The sequence below is a fragment of the Galeopterus variegatus genome, unplaced genomic scaffold, assembly GCF_000696425.1.
Source record: "Galeopterus variegatus unplaced genomic scaffold, G_variegatus-3.0.2 Scaffold9646, whole genome shotgun sequence".
Classification (NCBI taxonomy): Eukaryota; Metazoa; Chordata; class Mammalia; order Dermoptera; family Cynocephalidae; genus Galeopterus; species Galeopterus variegatus.
In genome coordinates this window covers 54,073-70,527 of record NW_007735757.1, presented here as the reverse complement: position 1 = coordinate 70,527, position 16,455 = coordinate 54,073, and the positions used below count along the sequence as shown (strand labels likewise).

The 16,455-nt window shown below is 43.1% G+C and overlaps 1 non-coding gene and 1 pseudogene across 1 annotated transcript; one reads left to right on the top strand and one right to left on the bottom strand.

Moving 5' to 3' along the window:
- Positions 1-5,102: 5,102 nt before the first annotated feature.
- On the bottom strand, positions 5,103-16,012 carry LOC103609468 (annotated as a pseudogene).
- Positions 5,681-5,774, top strand: TRNAI-UAU. Its single transcript has 2 exons — positions 5,681-5,718; positions 5,739-5,774. It is a non-coding gene; the product is annotated as a tRNA-Ile (tRNA).
- Positions 16,013-16,455: the final 443 nt, after the last annotated feature.

Below are 16,455 nucleotides of genomic sequence, written 5' to 3'. Positions count from 1 at the left end.
GAGAGAGAGAGAGAGAGAGAGAGAGAGAGAGATTGGGGAGAACGGATTTGCTGGAGGACAGAATCTGGTAGGAAATGGGCAGACAAATAAGGTAAGGCCATGCTTCGCTCTTCCTCCTCTCTTTCTCCTCTCTTTTAATCTCTCCAATCACTGCTCTACACAACCCAACATCAGAGAAACCAGAAAGAACAGAGTGAGTGAAGAGTTATAGTTTAAAAAGCCCAACCACACATCCTTCCCCATTGTAGGTTTCAGAACCTAAAAAAGCCTGAGGTGGGGAAAAGGAACATTTTAAATTGAGTGAGAGTTTTAAGATTTGATATTACATTGTAGTGAACAACAAGACTGTTTATTATTGTTATTTAAGGGAAATTATTCTGACACTTGTTAAATGTTTAAAATGGTAAAACAGATTTTATTCAAGATTATTGCAAGAGGGGAAAGAAACAACTGAATTCAAACTACAACAGAGACCGTTGGGGATTCATTGCTGGTGGGCAGAGTGAGGGGGTCAGTGGATGGGAAATTACTAAGAGGAAACGTCAAAAGCAGGGGGATTCTTGCTAAACTGGCTTAACAGGATTATTCATAAAGGCAGGCCAAGGATTTGGATATCAAGGATGGAGGAAGAAATTGGATTAGATATCAAGAGTAGGGGTATAGAAAAGGAAAAAAGCTTTCCTCTCTTTTCTGAGATTCAGTGACTGGAGTTTTCAAATAAAACTGACAAAAGGCAGATTAGCAAGAGAAAAAAACAGTTTATTTATGCATGCAACATACATACACGCAGGAGTGCTCAGTGATGAGTAACTCAAAGGGGTCGTTAAAATATGTGGCTACATATCTAACTTAGTAGTTGAATAAAGGGTACTTCTGGGAAAACAAATGACTTTTTGTAAAGATAAGAGTACCCTTAGGAGAGTGGTTGTCTGGTGACAATGTCTTTTTGGGTGTGGTAAAAAACTTCTCTTCTGGAGAAGATTAGAGTTGCTTCCAGAGAGAGGATTTATGACAATTAAGTTCTTTTGAATTCTTTTGGGAAGCTCTGCTTTTAAGCAGTTTAGGGGATTTCAGGAACTCAAATACCTTCAGCATAAAATAATTCTTAAACTGATGTGGCATATTTTGGGGTGGCATATCCTGATGATCTTCAGGGTGTAAGAGCCCACCACAGCAAATAGTCATAGACAATTAGCCTTAGAAGAGCCATTTTGTAGAACACAGTTTTAAGCAGAATGTTAGCCATAAAGAAGTATTTTTGTAACCTTGGCTCACAATAGCTTATGAGAAAACGCTGCAGAACTTAGTGCTTGGGAAAAGCAATATAATAAGAGCTAGTCAGTAACTTGCAGAACTAATCATTCTTCCTTTGGAGTCACAGCTGTCTGGGGACAAGACAGCATCCAGCTTGGGGAAGCCGGATAACAATCAAGTCCCAAGGATGAGTTGAAAAGTTATAACACTATGAGATAATAAAAGCCTTGAGTCTGTAAGATTGCATGTGACACTCCCTCAATGGGAATAAGTTCCCCCCTCGTTTCCCACACTTTTCTCTTTAAAAACCCTGCTGAGGCTCCTGAGCCTTTGAAACAGTTTAACCTACTGGTCTCCCAGGTTGCACTTCCTGAATAAAGCTTCCAAACCCTGCACCAACACCTGGGACTTACGAGTCATTTATTACTGGTGAAAGGGCAGCCAAACTTGGTGCCTGTAACAGGGGGATTCTCACTAAACTATTTAGGAAGACTCATGCTAAAACTAGGCTAGGCAAGCCAGGGTCCAGGCCCAATGTTGAAGCCTAGTTGAGAAGAGGGTTCAGAGGAGCCTGACTAAAGTTTGGTCAAGAAGGAAGCATTTGTCAGTATAGGCAAAAATCCAGAAAAGATTTAGGCTCTATCTGAGTTTTCATTGAGAAGTGAGAAAAAAGTAGTCTACAGAGCAAGCTTAAAGAGGCAATGTGAGTGAAAATATTCTAGATTTCTTGCTTGCACCCTGAGACCAGTTCATTTAGTTGTGCTGAGTTGTTCTGGTACTTTTTATAGTATTTTCCCTTAAGTATAATCTCAGTATTTGGTTTTTTTTGTTTTTTTTTTTGTCTTTTTGTCTTTTTCCGTGTCCGGCAACGGATCGCAACCCTCAGTGTTGCCCCCGTACCGGACCGGGGACCGGCAACGGGATTGCAACCCTCAGTGTCGCTCCCGCACCTCGCCCAGCCAGTGAGCGGGAACCGGTCTGCATGTGGGATCCAAACCCTCGGGCAGGAGCGCCGCCGCGCTTCCCAAGCGGCGCACTATCCAGTGCGCCACCGGGCTGGCCCTCAGTATTTGTTTTGAGAAATTTTATAAGTCAGAGCTGTGAACTGCAAAAAGCAGAAGCTATTATTAATAATTTTGTTTATTTCAGCTAATTTAAGCTAAAATAAAATTTATTGTTAAAATTGAGCATCTTGCCTGGCTTCCAGTCAAGACGATGGAATAGACAGTCCCCAGCATCACTCTCTCTCACAAATCAGTGAATTTACAACTATTAAAAAGCAATGACAGCCAAGCTGGGGTCACTAGAGCTCAGGGGATGAGGAGGAGAGACATACAGAATGCATGAAGGCAGGAGAAGACACAATGAAAGAAAGAAAAGATTGCTCCTATCATTTTGAATCCTGGCCGCTTCAAGGCTGAAGCTGGTGAGTACCCAAAAAAAGAGCTGGCAAAATCCACAGCTGTGCCCTTCGTATGAAGTTGCTTGGAGGCAGCAGGGGAGAAGAGGGCCTTGGTGACCCTCAGGCCAGCAAGACCACTAACAGGATACCTGTGGACCCTCATAGGAGCAAGGAGCTACAACTACTGAAAAAAGGAACCTGGTGAGTCATCACAAGTGACCAGTGCATGGCCAGTCCCATAGGAAGTGTTTGGAGTGGAGGCAGTGGGGAAGTTGGGCCACCGAGTAACACTGGGGCACAGCAAGAACAGCTGATCTGCCCTCCAATCAGCACAGGCTCACTCTGTGCAGATTGGTCAGGAATATAGAACTGTAGGGGGAGCAGTTTGCTGAAAGACTCAGGCCCAGACCAGAGTTTCCACACAACCCAGGTGTACTAGGTCTCACGAGACCCAGAAGTACCTACAAAGTCAGCCATTAAAACCTGAGCTGCCAAAAAGCCTTCCCCGGGGAATCAGCACCAAAGCAACAATTTAGATCAACCACAGGGCTCAGCGTTGGTCCCCACAGGAAGTTCCCCATTTTAGAAGTAAGCAAAGGACAACGAATTAGTTCCAGTGCAGAGTTTAAGTGGTGGGAACAGCAAATAATCAAACACAGAATTGAAAGAAAAAACAAAATACTCACAGACAAGAGACAAAGTTTGATATTAAGTAGTAAAGGTCTCACTTCACGAAAGAACAGCTATAAAACATAGAAGAACCAGAAGCCCCCTGGGCCCCCAAGCCAGGAACGGGGGAGGGCTGGGGGCCTCAGCCATGCTTCCTGACACCCACAACCAGGCCAGCGATGACCCCCCAGCCCAGGCCCCTGAACCCAGATAGTGGAGGGCTGAGAGCCTCAGCCACACCCCCCCACACACCTGCACCCAGCCCAGCTACGACCACTGATCCACCACTGGAAGCCCCCCGGTCTGCCCTGCAGGAATGAGGGGTATGCCACAGGCCTTAACCACGCCCCCCTCCTTCTCCCACCCTAGATCCTTCCGGCTTCCCCTCTCGCCTTCCCACACAACTGCTCTGCAACAACATCTTAGAATGTAAAAACAGATGGAGCCAGAGACGGACCCCTCCTCCTGCAACCAGGCAAGGAGCATGCCAAAAACACCACTTCCATGTGGATGGCCCACAACATCAACCACAGTAGCCAGGGCTGCCGCAGAAGTGGGTAGATGCCAGAACCACCATGCAGGTGACCCGCCAGTCACTCAAGAGAATTGACACAAGTAGAGTCACCAGCCGAGACCAAAGAAAATAGGATGTCTTTCTCCACAAAGCCCATTCCAGAGTGACAGAAGAAGCATCTACTCTACAACAATAGTGGGGGACCTGAACACATCTCTCTCAGCACTGGACAAATCATCTAGGCAACAAATCAACAGAGTAACTGTTACTCTTTCAGAAGGAGAGAAGAAATCCAGGGTTGTCAGAGTGGGAGGGGAGGGAGATGGGGACAGATTGGATAAGGGGCATAAAGAATAAGTACAATTTGTAATAATACATATGCTAATAATATTGATTTGACCTACATATGTCAATGTTGAACCCCCAAATATGTATAATCAATTATGATTCAATAAAAAATAAATAAATAAAAATAAATGAATAAAATTGAGCATCTTGTAGAAGATTTTGAAAAGGGCAAAAGATCACTGGGTATCCTTTCAATGGAATGCTGCTGCCTCCAGGGATTAGCTGATCCTACAGAAGGCATGTATGTGTTTTGGGTTTGTTTAGTATTTTTTTTTTTTTTTTTTTTTTTTTTTTTGTCATTGAGTAGGACAAAATTACAACTCAGCAGAGATACAAGTTACTTGTGGAAAACTGATAGTAATATAAATCATTTCTGTCCATAGAAATACAAATTATGTCTGGTGCCATGCTATTAACTACAGCCTGTGGTTATTCAGCAGTTTTGCCAGGGCTAGGAGAAATTTGTAAATTCATTTTAGCATTTCTTATCTGACTATACATGTGTGATACTTTGATTTCTCCTTTGAATCAATTGTAATTGTAACTTTTAAATTAATTATTAATTAATTGTTACCTTACTAATTAATAAATAAAATCTTTGACACATGTTCTCTTTATATTTGTATGGCAGTCCCTTTATCCTCTTTTAAAATTCATCCTTTAATGCTCTATACATGTGGAGATCCACATAATCAGGCTTGGAGGCCATGTACCAGGAGACAATGGACCCAGAGACAATGTCCAAAGTGTTTGCTTAACCGTGGATCTTAAGCAATGATCACAATGCCACTGCAGCCAGACAGACCTGGGTAGATCATACTGCTAAGTCTAGACGTTGAACCTCTCTGCTGCTTCTGAGAGCCTGCACAAATAAGGAGCGATTGCTACTCTGCCAGTTTTCCCTCAAGAGGTGGCCTAGGCTCTGTGACTTCGACTGGGATTTCCAGGCAGTCTGGAGGAGGGTTTGGGGGAACTACAGGCTGGAACGAGAGTGCAGGCGCTCTGCAGGCGAGGCCCGGAGTGCGACCAGGAGCTCTGCGGATATTCGGAGAGGCGGGGTCGAGCGGGCTCAGCTTCTCCTCGGCCTGGGACTGGTGAGAAGCATCGCGGGCCAGCGGGACGGCGCGCGGTGATGCTGCGCCTCAGCCAAACAGTTCGCGTCTTCCACGAAAATCGTTCTCTTGCTGGAATGAAGGCGAGGTGAAGCCGAAGTCTCCCCTTTCGCCTCGGCTTTCTATAGGGTTTCTGAAAGGAACATCGCCATATCCCCAGGAAATGCTGGCTCCCGGTGGCTTAGGGTGGTTCACATACACGCCTCCAGGAGAGATGGAAATGTCTTGATCGGAGAGGGTTTCATGCACGAAGTTAGAGCCGCTGCGGAGGGAGGGTCTCGGGTAACCCAGCGTGCACCAGCTCGGACGCCGGGCGGGGGATCGAGCGCGCCGGTCGCTCACCGCTCTGTAGACCGCGCATGGGAAGTACCGGTAAAGCATGCTCCAGTGGCGCAATCGGTTAGCGCGCGGTACTTATACAGCAGTATATGTGCGGGTGATGCCGAGGTTGTGAGTTCGAGCCTCACCTGGAGCATGTTTTCTTCCCTTCATGGTTTCAGACTTTTCACCGTAATGCATTTTCCCCTCTTCTTTAAAGAAAAAGCTAAAACGGTTATATTTTCCATGGTAAAACCGCAGAGATTCCTGTGATTAAGGAGGACATTTGGTTGCAAACGGGAAGAAAATCACAAATCGGAAGGAGGCAGATTGAACTCATCCAGCAAATTGGTTTTTCCCCAGTCAGGAGACCTCGAGTCCAGTCCCTTTCTCCCTTCTTTTACAAAATTATTCTTCAGCTCTTTGGGATCTGAGCAAGGAAGCGGTAAAACTGGGTCTTAACGCTCCGCGATTTCGTGCAACTGTAGCTGGGGCTCAAGGGATGTACAGAAAGAAACTTCTCCCCTGTATCTTAGCGTCGACATCCGCAAGATTTGCGGGGAGGCTGTTGAACTCCACCTGTGAAGCGTAAATGTGCTCTGGGTCGAGCTCCACTGCCTATTTACAAAAACCTGACTGGGAAACAGGAAGTGCTCATTTCCTCCCAGCAGCGAAACACCGACCATAGGCGAAACGAAATGCATGTCCGCCTAATTTCATCAGAAAATACACAAACGACCTTGTCTGGAGAATTACACTCATTCTGACGCTTGTGTCTGAAAGAAATGATTCCAGGTTGCTCTGCTTTTATACGGTCTTTCCTGGATTTTATTTGGTCTTGCAAGGCCATTCTTCCTTTCCGAGCTCTTTATCCTCCTCCTGTTCCTTACATATGGATATTCCCCACAGCTCTGTCCTCAGCTTTTCTCATGCAATGACATACACATTCTGTATTAGTCAGTGTTCTCCAGAGAAACAGAACGAATAGGATATATAGAGAGATATATATAAGGGGAGGCATCTATTATGGAAACTGTCTTGCGTGATTATGGAAGCAGAGAAATTCCACAACATGTTGCCTGCAAGCTGGACAAGCAGGAAGCTGGTGGTGTGATTCAGGTCTGAGTCTGAAGGCCTGAGGAAGGGGAAGGAGGCAGGGTAGACAGGGGGAGACTGCTTGTATAAGTCCCAGAATCTGAAGGCTCTATAACCTGGAGCTCTTATGTCCCAGGGCGGAAGTCCCAGCTCCAGAAGAGAGTGAATCCTCCCTTCCACTGCCTTTTTGTTCTGTCAGGGGCTCTCAACAGATTGAATGATGCCTGCCTTTGGTGAGGGTGGATCTTCTTTTCTGTGTGCTGATCCTAATGCTAAACTCTTTCAGAAACATCTTCACAGACACACCCAGAGATAATATTTTATCAGCTATCTGGGTATCCCTTAACCCTGTAAAGCTGATACATAAAATTAACCACGACCAGTCCACCCCTCGTCAACTTTAAGTATCTCCATGAACCATACTTCATGTCTGAATTAAGACAAGGTCATAATTCCACCTAAAATGATGTAACTTTTCTACACGCAGCTGAAAATGCACTAATCCCTTCCCCAGAAGAAGTAAAGTTCCTGCATGATGTTTACTCTTTTCCTGATATCGTATAACTTAAATCCTGTGATATGAAATGAACAATAATTTAAGTACCGATATAAAGTCAATACATCTTATGTTATGTAAGGGAATAAGAGAGGAAAATAACAAAGATATTTGCTTAATATATGTTTATATACACAAAAAAGTATTGATAACAATATAGGGAGAAAATATTCATGACAATTACAGTCCTCTTTTCTATAACTGGTCATGTGGTCATTGCTGGGGTTTTTTGTTTTGTTTTGTTTTGTTTTAATACCTCGTATTTATAACCACCTATTTCTACTACCCTTTCTGTATTTCCTTTGCTTTTAGCAAGCACTTCAGCTGGGCATGGTTCTTTACCTGGCAGAGTGACCCACACTTTCACTCCTGAGGTGTCTGGGCCGTTAGTAGTCCTACTTGGATTAGGTTGTTGTAGTTTTCCATCGACCTTAATCACAGGGCATGGTAATGTTAAGAGATGCCCTAAGGGATTTCCTACATTCCAGACATAATCTTCCTAAATTCCCTGTGGAGTAATAGTACAATTTCCCTTTGGTTGTGAGGATAAATCACCTAGCCAACACCATAACTCCCTTCTTGGCCTGTTGACTCAAAGGCATGAGAAGCCCAAAGTGGTTGGGTGGCAGCTGTAACTTCCAGTTCAGTAGAATCATTGTATGGTCTCCTGGTAGAAGCATTTCTCCTTCTGGAAGGAAGTCCTCTAGGCCAACAGAGCATAGAGTCACAGAACAGGAAGCAAAAAAATTTCTAGTTGGTCACTAGGGGTAATGGCAAGTGGTGCCACTCCCATATCCAACCCTTGATTCCTGGACCCATAAATCCTGTCCATGGGAGAAACAATATCATATATTGGATGCCAATTCAGAGCATATACAGCCTTCTAGAGAACCTTGCCCCAGTTCTGCTAGGTATTGTCATCTAAATGGCACTGTAACTGAGTCTTCAAAAGGACATTCTACTGTTCTATGAGGCCATCTGCCTCAAGATGGTGGAAAACATGGTAAGATCAGTGAATTCTATGAGCAAGGGCCCATGCCCCTCTTCTCTGGCAGTGAAATGATTTCCTTTGTGAGAAGCAATGCTGTGTGGAATACCATCATCATGGAAAAGGCATTCTGTTTGTCCACAAATGGTAGTTTTGGCAGAAGCATTTCATGAAGGCCAATCCATATCCAAAGTAAGTGTTTATTCCAGTAAGGACAAAATGCTGTTCCTTCCATGATGGAAGTGGTTCAGTGTAGTCAATCTGCCACCAGATAGATGGCTGATGACATCAAAGAATGGTGCCATATTGGGGGCTCAGTGTTGGTCTCTGCTGCTGGCAGATTGAGCACTCAGCAGTGACTGTAGCAAATCCATCCTTGGTGAGTGGAAGTTCATGTTGCTGAGCCCATACATAACCTCCACCCTTACCGACATGGCCACTTTGTTCATGAGCCCATGGGTGGTGACAGGTGGCTGGAAAAAGAGGCTGAGTGATATCTGCAGAATGGGTCATCCTATCCACTTGATTATTAAAATCCTCCTCTGCTGAGGAGAAATATTAAAGTAATGAGGTGGAGGATTATTAAAATAAGTAACTAATTTAATTATTTAAATCCTCCACCTCCTTTGGTGAACATTCACATGGGATACTAATATCTTCAAAGAGTTCTAGCCACATATTTCTTCCCCAAATTTCTTTTTACCAATTTTCCAATCATGTTCCTTCCAAGTCCCTGACCATGCAGCCAAAATATTGGCCACAGACCATGATTTGGACATAATCACACACCTGGCCATTTATCCTTCCAAGCAAAGTGCACAACCAGGTGTACTGCTCAAACTTCTGTCCACCTGAAGGATTTCCCTTCAACACTGTCCTTTAGAATGCCCCAGGAAGGAAGCGTAGTGCTGCAGCTGTCCACTTTCAGGTGACATCTGCATATTATGCAGAACAATTTGTAAACCAAGCTCGAGTTTTCTTTTTCTCTGTCAACTGATTATAGGGAATCCTATCAGGCCATAGGTGCAGGCTAGGAGAGAGAAGGCAGGGTAGCAGAAAGGGAAACCATGAGCATTAGGGCCACTTCTTCAGGTAACTTACTTGTGTCTTTAGAGCCTGGTCAGGCCTGATAACATATGTATTACTTCTACTTGATGATGAAATGTTTCTGTGCACACCAAATTTTATGGCTTGTTGGGTCAGATAATACCCACTACATGATAGGCAGCTGAGGCCCCAGGGTAACTCAGTGGACCATGGTTAAGTGTTCAGTTTCTACTAAGGCCCAGTAGTAGTCCAAGAGCTGTCTCTCAAAAGGAGAGTAGTTAGCTGGAAATGATGGCAGTGGTTACTTCAAAATCTTAAAGATTTGAGCTCCAGTTTATCTATAGGGCCCTGCCAAAGGCTCTAAAGAGCATCCATATATGTCATTGACATTTTAAGTACCATTGGATCTGCTGGGTCATATAGCCTGAGTGGCAGAGCAGCTTGCACAGCAGCCTGTTGCAGAGCTGTCTCCTGTTCTGTCAGAACTAACTGCTATTCAGATCTCTTGGTAAATAGGCCAGAATAACACACACAAATGAGAGACACATTGCCCTTAAACTTCAATAGGTCCACTAGGTATTGTGTCTCCTACTTGGTTGTAGGAGGGACTATATTCACCTCAAAAGGTCTACCTTAACATACCTCACACCACTGGAAACCCTAGAAGTTTCACTGAAGTAGAAGGCCTTGCATTTTCGTCAGATTTATTTCCCACTCTCTGACACACCAGTGTCTTATCAGTAAGTCTAGAGTAGTTTCTACTTCTTGCTAACTAGGTTCAGTCAGCATAATGTCATCAGTGTAATGAACCCGTGTGATATCTTGTGGAAGGGAAAGGCAATCAAGACCCTTGTGAACTAAATTGTGACATATGGTTGGAGAGTTGATACATATTTCTGCAGTAGGACAATGAAGGTATATTACTGGCCTTGCCAGATGAAAGAAAACCACTCCTGGTGTGCTTTATGGACAGAAATGGAGAAAAAGACATTTGCCAGATTAATAGCTGCATACCAGGTACCAGAGATGAGTTAATTTGCTTAAGCAATGAAATCATATCTGGTATAGTAGCTGCGATTGGAGTCATTATTTGGTTAAGCTTACAATAACCCACTGTCATTCTCCAAGTTCCATTTGTCTTCTGCACAGGCCAAATAGAATTGCTGAGTCGTGATGTGATGGGAATTACCATCCCTGTATCTTTCAACTTCTTGATGGCAGCACTAACCTCTGTAGTCTTTCCAGGAATGCAGTATTGTTTTTGATTTACTATTTTCCTAGATAGAAATAGGTCTAATGGCTTGCATTTGACCTTTCCCATTATAATAGCTGTCATTCCACAGGTCAGGGAACCAATGTGGGGATCCTGCTAGCTGCTAAGTATGTCCATTCCAATTATGTATTCTGTAGCCAGGGAAATCACCACAGGCTGGTTCAGAGACCCACTGGATCTCCGTGAGTCATACCTGAGCTAAAACTTCATTGGTCACCTGACTTATTGCACCCTCATTGGTCATAAGCCTCTGCTCTGACTAGAATACCTCAGTAATGTTCTGGGTCTCCTGGAATCAATGTCAGTTCAGAACCAGTAGTCCCCAAAAAGACTGTTATTTCCTTTTTCCCAATGCACAGGTACTCTGGTAAAAGGTAGTAGGTCCCTTTGGAAAAGGCTGGGAGAAAGACAAATAGTGTAAAATTTTGGTAGTGTATCACAGTCCTTCCTCAAGGGGACCCGGCTACCTCTTCATTCAAAGGGTCTGGATCTGTAAACTGTCTCAGCTGATTGAGGGGCCATGACTCTGTTTCTACAATTTGAGTAAGACTTTTCTTCACTTGCCCTGGAAGTTTCCTGCTTATAGAGGTCAAGTCAGAATTTAGTAGGCTTTTCTACCTCTTTCACTTCTAGGAATACCATGATTAACTAGCCAATGCTAGTTTGCAAGTCAGACTATCCTGATTGCTACTTTGACTCTGCAGTCTATTACAATAACTACATTCACCTTTCCTTTGTGGTTGAGTTCTGCCTCTTGGGCCCTGCCACTGTGGGATTCAATTACTCCCATTGCATTTAGGTTTTCTAATTGAGTGGCTATGGTTCTTGTTGTAAGGTCTAACCTACAGAGAAAAGAAATCACGGAGCTCTTCAAAGATGCTGAGGCTCCCATCACAAATTTATTTCTCAAAGTGTTAGTGAAAGTTATATCATCTGGCTCTCCCAGTGTGGGTGAGTATGTTGCAAATGACATGTCCACACTCTAACATTCCAACCTTTGATTCCCTTTCTCTGCATTAAACCAAAGGAGATCAGGCATCTCTAGTTTGCTAATGTTGGGCTATCTTTTGATTCATATTTCAGCCAACCAACCAGAGCCCTTTCTAACTCCCTGAGTTAGAACATCAAATGCAGAATCTCTGCTTACTGGATCCATATCAGTAAATTCAGCCTTATCCAATGTTATGTTCCTTCCAGCATTATCCCACACCCTTAATATTCAATCCTGCATATGTTCCCTGAATTTCTTGCTGTATAAATTAGATAACTCAAGTAGTTCTTTTGAAGTATAGCACACCTCTTTTTAGGGTCACATTTTGTACCTCACCTTTAGGGGCCTGCTGGGATTTGAGTCTAGTTTTAGGTCTAGAAGCAAAGAGAAGTGGGAGGGGTGGGTCCTGAGGAGAATCAGATTTATCTATATGCAACTCCTGCAGGGGAGGCCATTACTGTTTCCTCAAGCAGTGCAGGGTTAATACCCTAAAACAAAGGTGAAAAGGCTAACTACCAGGGTGGGGAGGCCACTTCTATTAGGATGGGGGGCACTTTTGTTAAAGGTGATTCTAAGGGTCGAATGTGTCCCCTAAAAGTTCATGTATTGGACACTTAATCCCCACTATGATGGTGTTAAGAGGGTGGGAAGTCCAATGAAGGTACTTGACAGGTGGGGCCTTTTAAAGAGGTGGCTAGATTGTGAGGACTGTGCCCTTGTGAATGGATTGACCCATTCATGGAGTAACAGGCATGGTTCTGAAGGCTTTAAAAGGAGTGCTAGTAAAAAAGTTAGCTGTCTCTTGCTCAGATCATTCTCATTATGTGATACCCTGAGTTGCTGTAGAAGAAGGCCCTCACCAGATGTGTTCCCCAAACCTCAGACTTCCCAGTCTCCAAAGTGTAAGAAATAAATTTTATTTCTTTATAAATAACCCAGTTTCAGGTATTATGTTATAAGCAACAGAAATTGGACTGATACAGGTGGGGAGACTTCTTCCACTGGCAAAGAAGATTCATCAGAACGTAGGGGCTCAATATCCCCAACTTCACCAATGTCTTTCCCATGCATCCACATCCCAACTTACAGGATCCCATTTTTTCCCCAATCAATGCCCTCACATTAACAGTAAACACCCTGTGAAGCTGGGTATTCAACTCGTGTCATAATTCTGCCAATCACAGGATAAACTTGTGTATGATTTCAGCCCCACAGCTAAAGGAAATAAGACTCTTCCTCAGGGCACACCTAGAAACTCTCAGGTCATTTAAGTGGTGCTTGAGCTGGAAATTTGTGTGAGTTTTCTTTGGTTATTTTTTATTTTGTGTGGCTGACTGGTATGGGGATCTGAACCCTTGACCTTGGTGTTATAACACTATGCTCATAACCAACTGAGTTAACAGGCTAGCCCTAGTTGAGATGGAAATTTGAATCCCTGAGCTCAGCTATTCTTTCACCACTTTGTCCAGCTATATTAGGAGCAACCAACCAACATCATTATATTCCTTAGTTTTAAAAAAATGCTCAAAGTATCACTTATATGCAGTTACTTAGCTCGTTGCCTTTTATAAATGGTTGATTAGGAGTGACCCAAAGCAATTATTTTGTGTATCTCTATAAACAGTTGGTGTCTTCAAATATTAGTTCTCTCTTTACAACTAGAAAGAGTCCTTAGCAACTTAAAATCTAATCAGATTAAAGAGCCAATTACAGAAACTCCAAAACCTATTCAGAAAATTCATTCTTAAAATTCTATTCCTCTAGAACCACTCTTGGTACCCCAAGAGTTCTCCAGAGAAACAGATTGAAAGGATATAAATGAATATATAAGAGATTTATTATGGAAACTGATCTAGTGAATTGTAGAGGCCTAGAAATCCCATAATATGCCATTAGGAGCCTGAAGAACCAAGAAAGCTGGTGGTGTATTTCACTTGGAGTCTGGAGTACAAAGGCCTAGGGGGTGGCGTCTGCTGATAGAGGTCCCAGAGTCTGAAGGCTCAAGATTTCTGAGGGTAGAAGAAGAAAGATATCACAGCTCCAGAAGGGAGAGCAAATCTACCCTTCCTGTGCCTTTTTGTTCTGTCTGGGGCCCTCAATGGATTGGATGACACCTGCCCACAATGGCGAGAGAGATCTTCTTTATTCAGTCTACTGATCCGAACGTTCATCTCGTTCCAAAACATCCTCACAGACATACCCAGAAATAATGTTTTACCAGCTATCTGGGCATTTCTTAACTCAGTCAAGGTGACACATAATATTAACCATCACACATTCTTTGTATTATATTTATTCACTTGATTAGAACAACTATCTAAATACTGATGACTGTAACATTTCTCTTCCACCAGTCCTCTCACTTGAATACAGAGACATGCATCCTGCTGATCACTGGGCATTTCTTACTGGAAATTCCCACAGGTCTGTAACATGAACACATGGAAATATTATCAACCTCAGGTCCACTCTCCTTCCTATGCTCTTTATCTCAATGCAGTCATTCAACAAATACGCAGTGCCTACTTTTTGCCATGTCCATTCTTGTTGCTGAGGTTACAGCAGTGAAAGAAAAAGATGAAGCCCATGCTCTCTGGGACCTAAATTCTAATAGGAAGAGACAAAAAATGAATAACTTAAAATAAATATATAATTAGACAAGGTGGTAATAAGTTCTATAGAGAAAAGTTAAAATACAACCAGAAATATAGGGGATTCCAGGGTATATGCTGGGGATGTTATTTTACTTAGGGTTTTTATGGAAGGCCTCTCTAAGTAACGGATGTTTAAACAGAGACCTGAAGGAAATAAAGGAGAAAGTGTTGGATATATGTGGTAAAACATAGGTCCAGGCAGAAGGAAAAGCAAATGCAAAGGCCTGGATGAGGGTGTAGCCCCAGAAGCATAGCTGGGAAAAAATGAGAACAAAATGATGTCTGAGCACGCAGTGTGAAAGTAAAATTGGCAGAGACACAGAGAAGTGTCTCCAGGGGATTTTCCTGTTTTCTGTAGTAATCTCTGATCAATGAAGGGCTGTAGTCGTCCCTAGTTTCCATGGCTTGATTTTAGAGCCTTGCGATGACTCTATTTACACCAACTTCTATGGAGTTATTTAAAACAAAAAGCACAGGTACAATTTTCTAATGTTTCTTCTACGTTTCTTTTTCATTAAGATATATGTTATAAGTCTCACCCATCTTTTTTTTGTTTTTTGTCTTTTGTCTTTTTCCGTGTCCGGCAACGGATCGCAACCCTCAGTGTCGCCCCCGCACCGGACCGGGGACCGGCAACGGGACCGCAACCCTCGGCGTCACTCCTGCGCCTCGCTCAGCCAGTGAGCGGGAACCGGTCTGTATGTGGGATCCGAACCCTCGGGCGGGAGCGCCGCCGCGCTTCCCAAGCAGCGCACTATCCAGTGTGCCACCGGGCTGGCCCCATCACCCATCTTAAGTGCATAGTTTGGTAAATTTTGGTAGTTGTATTAGTTTCCTATTGCTACTGTAACAAATTAGCATGAACTTAATGGCTTAAAATAACACAAAGTTATTGTCTTACCATTCTGTAGGTCAGGAGTTCAAAGTGGCTTTCACCTGGCTAAAATCCAGGTGTTGGCAAGGCTGCCTTCCTTCTGGAAACTGTAGGAGAGAATTTGTTTTCTTGCTTTTTCCAGATTCTAAACACTGCCCACGTTCCTTGGCCCATGCCCCCTTTCTACCTTCAGAGCCATCAATTGCATCACTCTGATCTCTACTTCTGTTGTCACATCTTCTCTGACTCTTATGCCTTTCTCTTCCATCTTTTAGAAACCTTTATGACTATATTGGGCTAACCTGGGTAATCCAGAGTAATCTCCCTATTTTAAGATACTTAATCACATCCACAAAATCCCTTTTGCCATGAAAAGTAACATATTCACAAGTTCAGGGATTATGGCATGAACATCTTTGGGGGACTCTTATCTTGCATACCACGGCAATTGCATACTGTTGTGTAATCAACTCCACATTCAAGAAGTAGAATAGTTTTCTTTCTCTATAAAGTTTTTTTCTGTGCTTTAGTAGTCCATCATCTCTTCCTTTCACTTCTGCCCCTCACCACCACTGATCTGCTTTCTGTCACTATAGTGTAGCCTTTTCCAGAATTTCATTTAAATGGGGTTATACAGTTTATAAGCCTTTATGTTTGACTTGTTTTACTTAGAATAAGGTTGTGCTAATCTCTGTGCAGAGATTTATTTTTGACTTCTGGTTTCCCTGTAATTTCTCCATTATTGGCTTTTTTTTTTTTTTGGCAGCTGGCAATTAAAGGGATCCAAACCTTTGACCTTGGTGTTATCAGCATCATGCTCTAACCAAGTGAGCTCACCCACCAGTCCTATTATTGGGTCTTCTTGATTCTGTCTTACCTCCATGATATCTCTCAATATTTTCCTGCTCGTAGTCCATGTTCCCAAAAGGCCTCTGTACCTTGGCAAATATTCCTCTTTTGCCCTGATACTTCTTTTCTTCTCTTTCTTTGCCTATGTTTCTTCCACTGGTGATCACTTGAGGGTATGGTGGGAGATCCACCTCCAACTGTTTGGATTAGATTCCCCTCTGTGACCTTCATCTGTTGTGCTAGGCACTTGACACATTATTTCAATCTTCTCTTTACTTTGCTCTCTCACCTACTGGACCATGAACTCCTTGGGGGAAACAAAGGCTGTATCTTAATCACTCTTATTTCTTTAGCACCCAGCTCAATTTCACTCTGAATAGATTGTAACTATCAGTATTCTTTTTCTACCTGTGATATCATGGAGGTCTTTGCTCTCTTTATTTTGTTTTACCCATTCACAGTCTTTACGGTGAGAGTTTACTTAATTTATTTATTTTAGCAAACTAAAGGT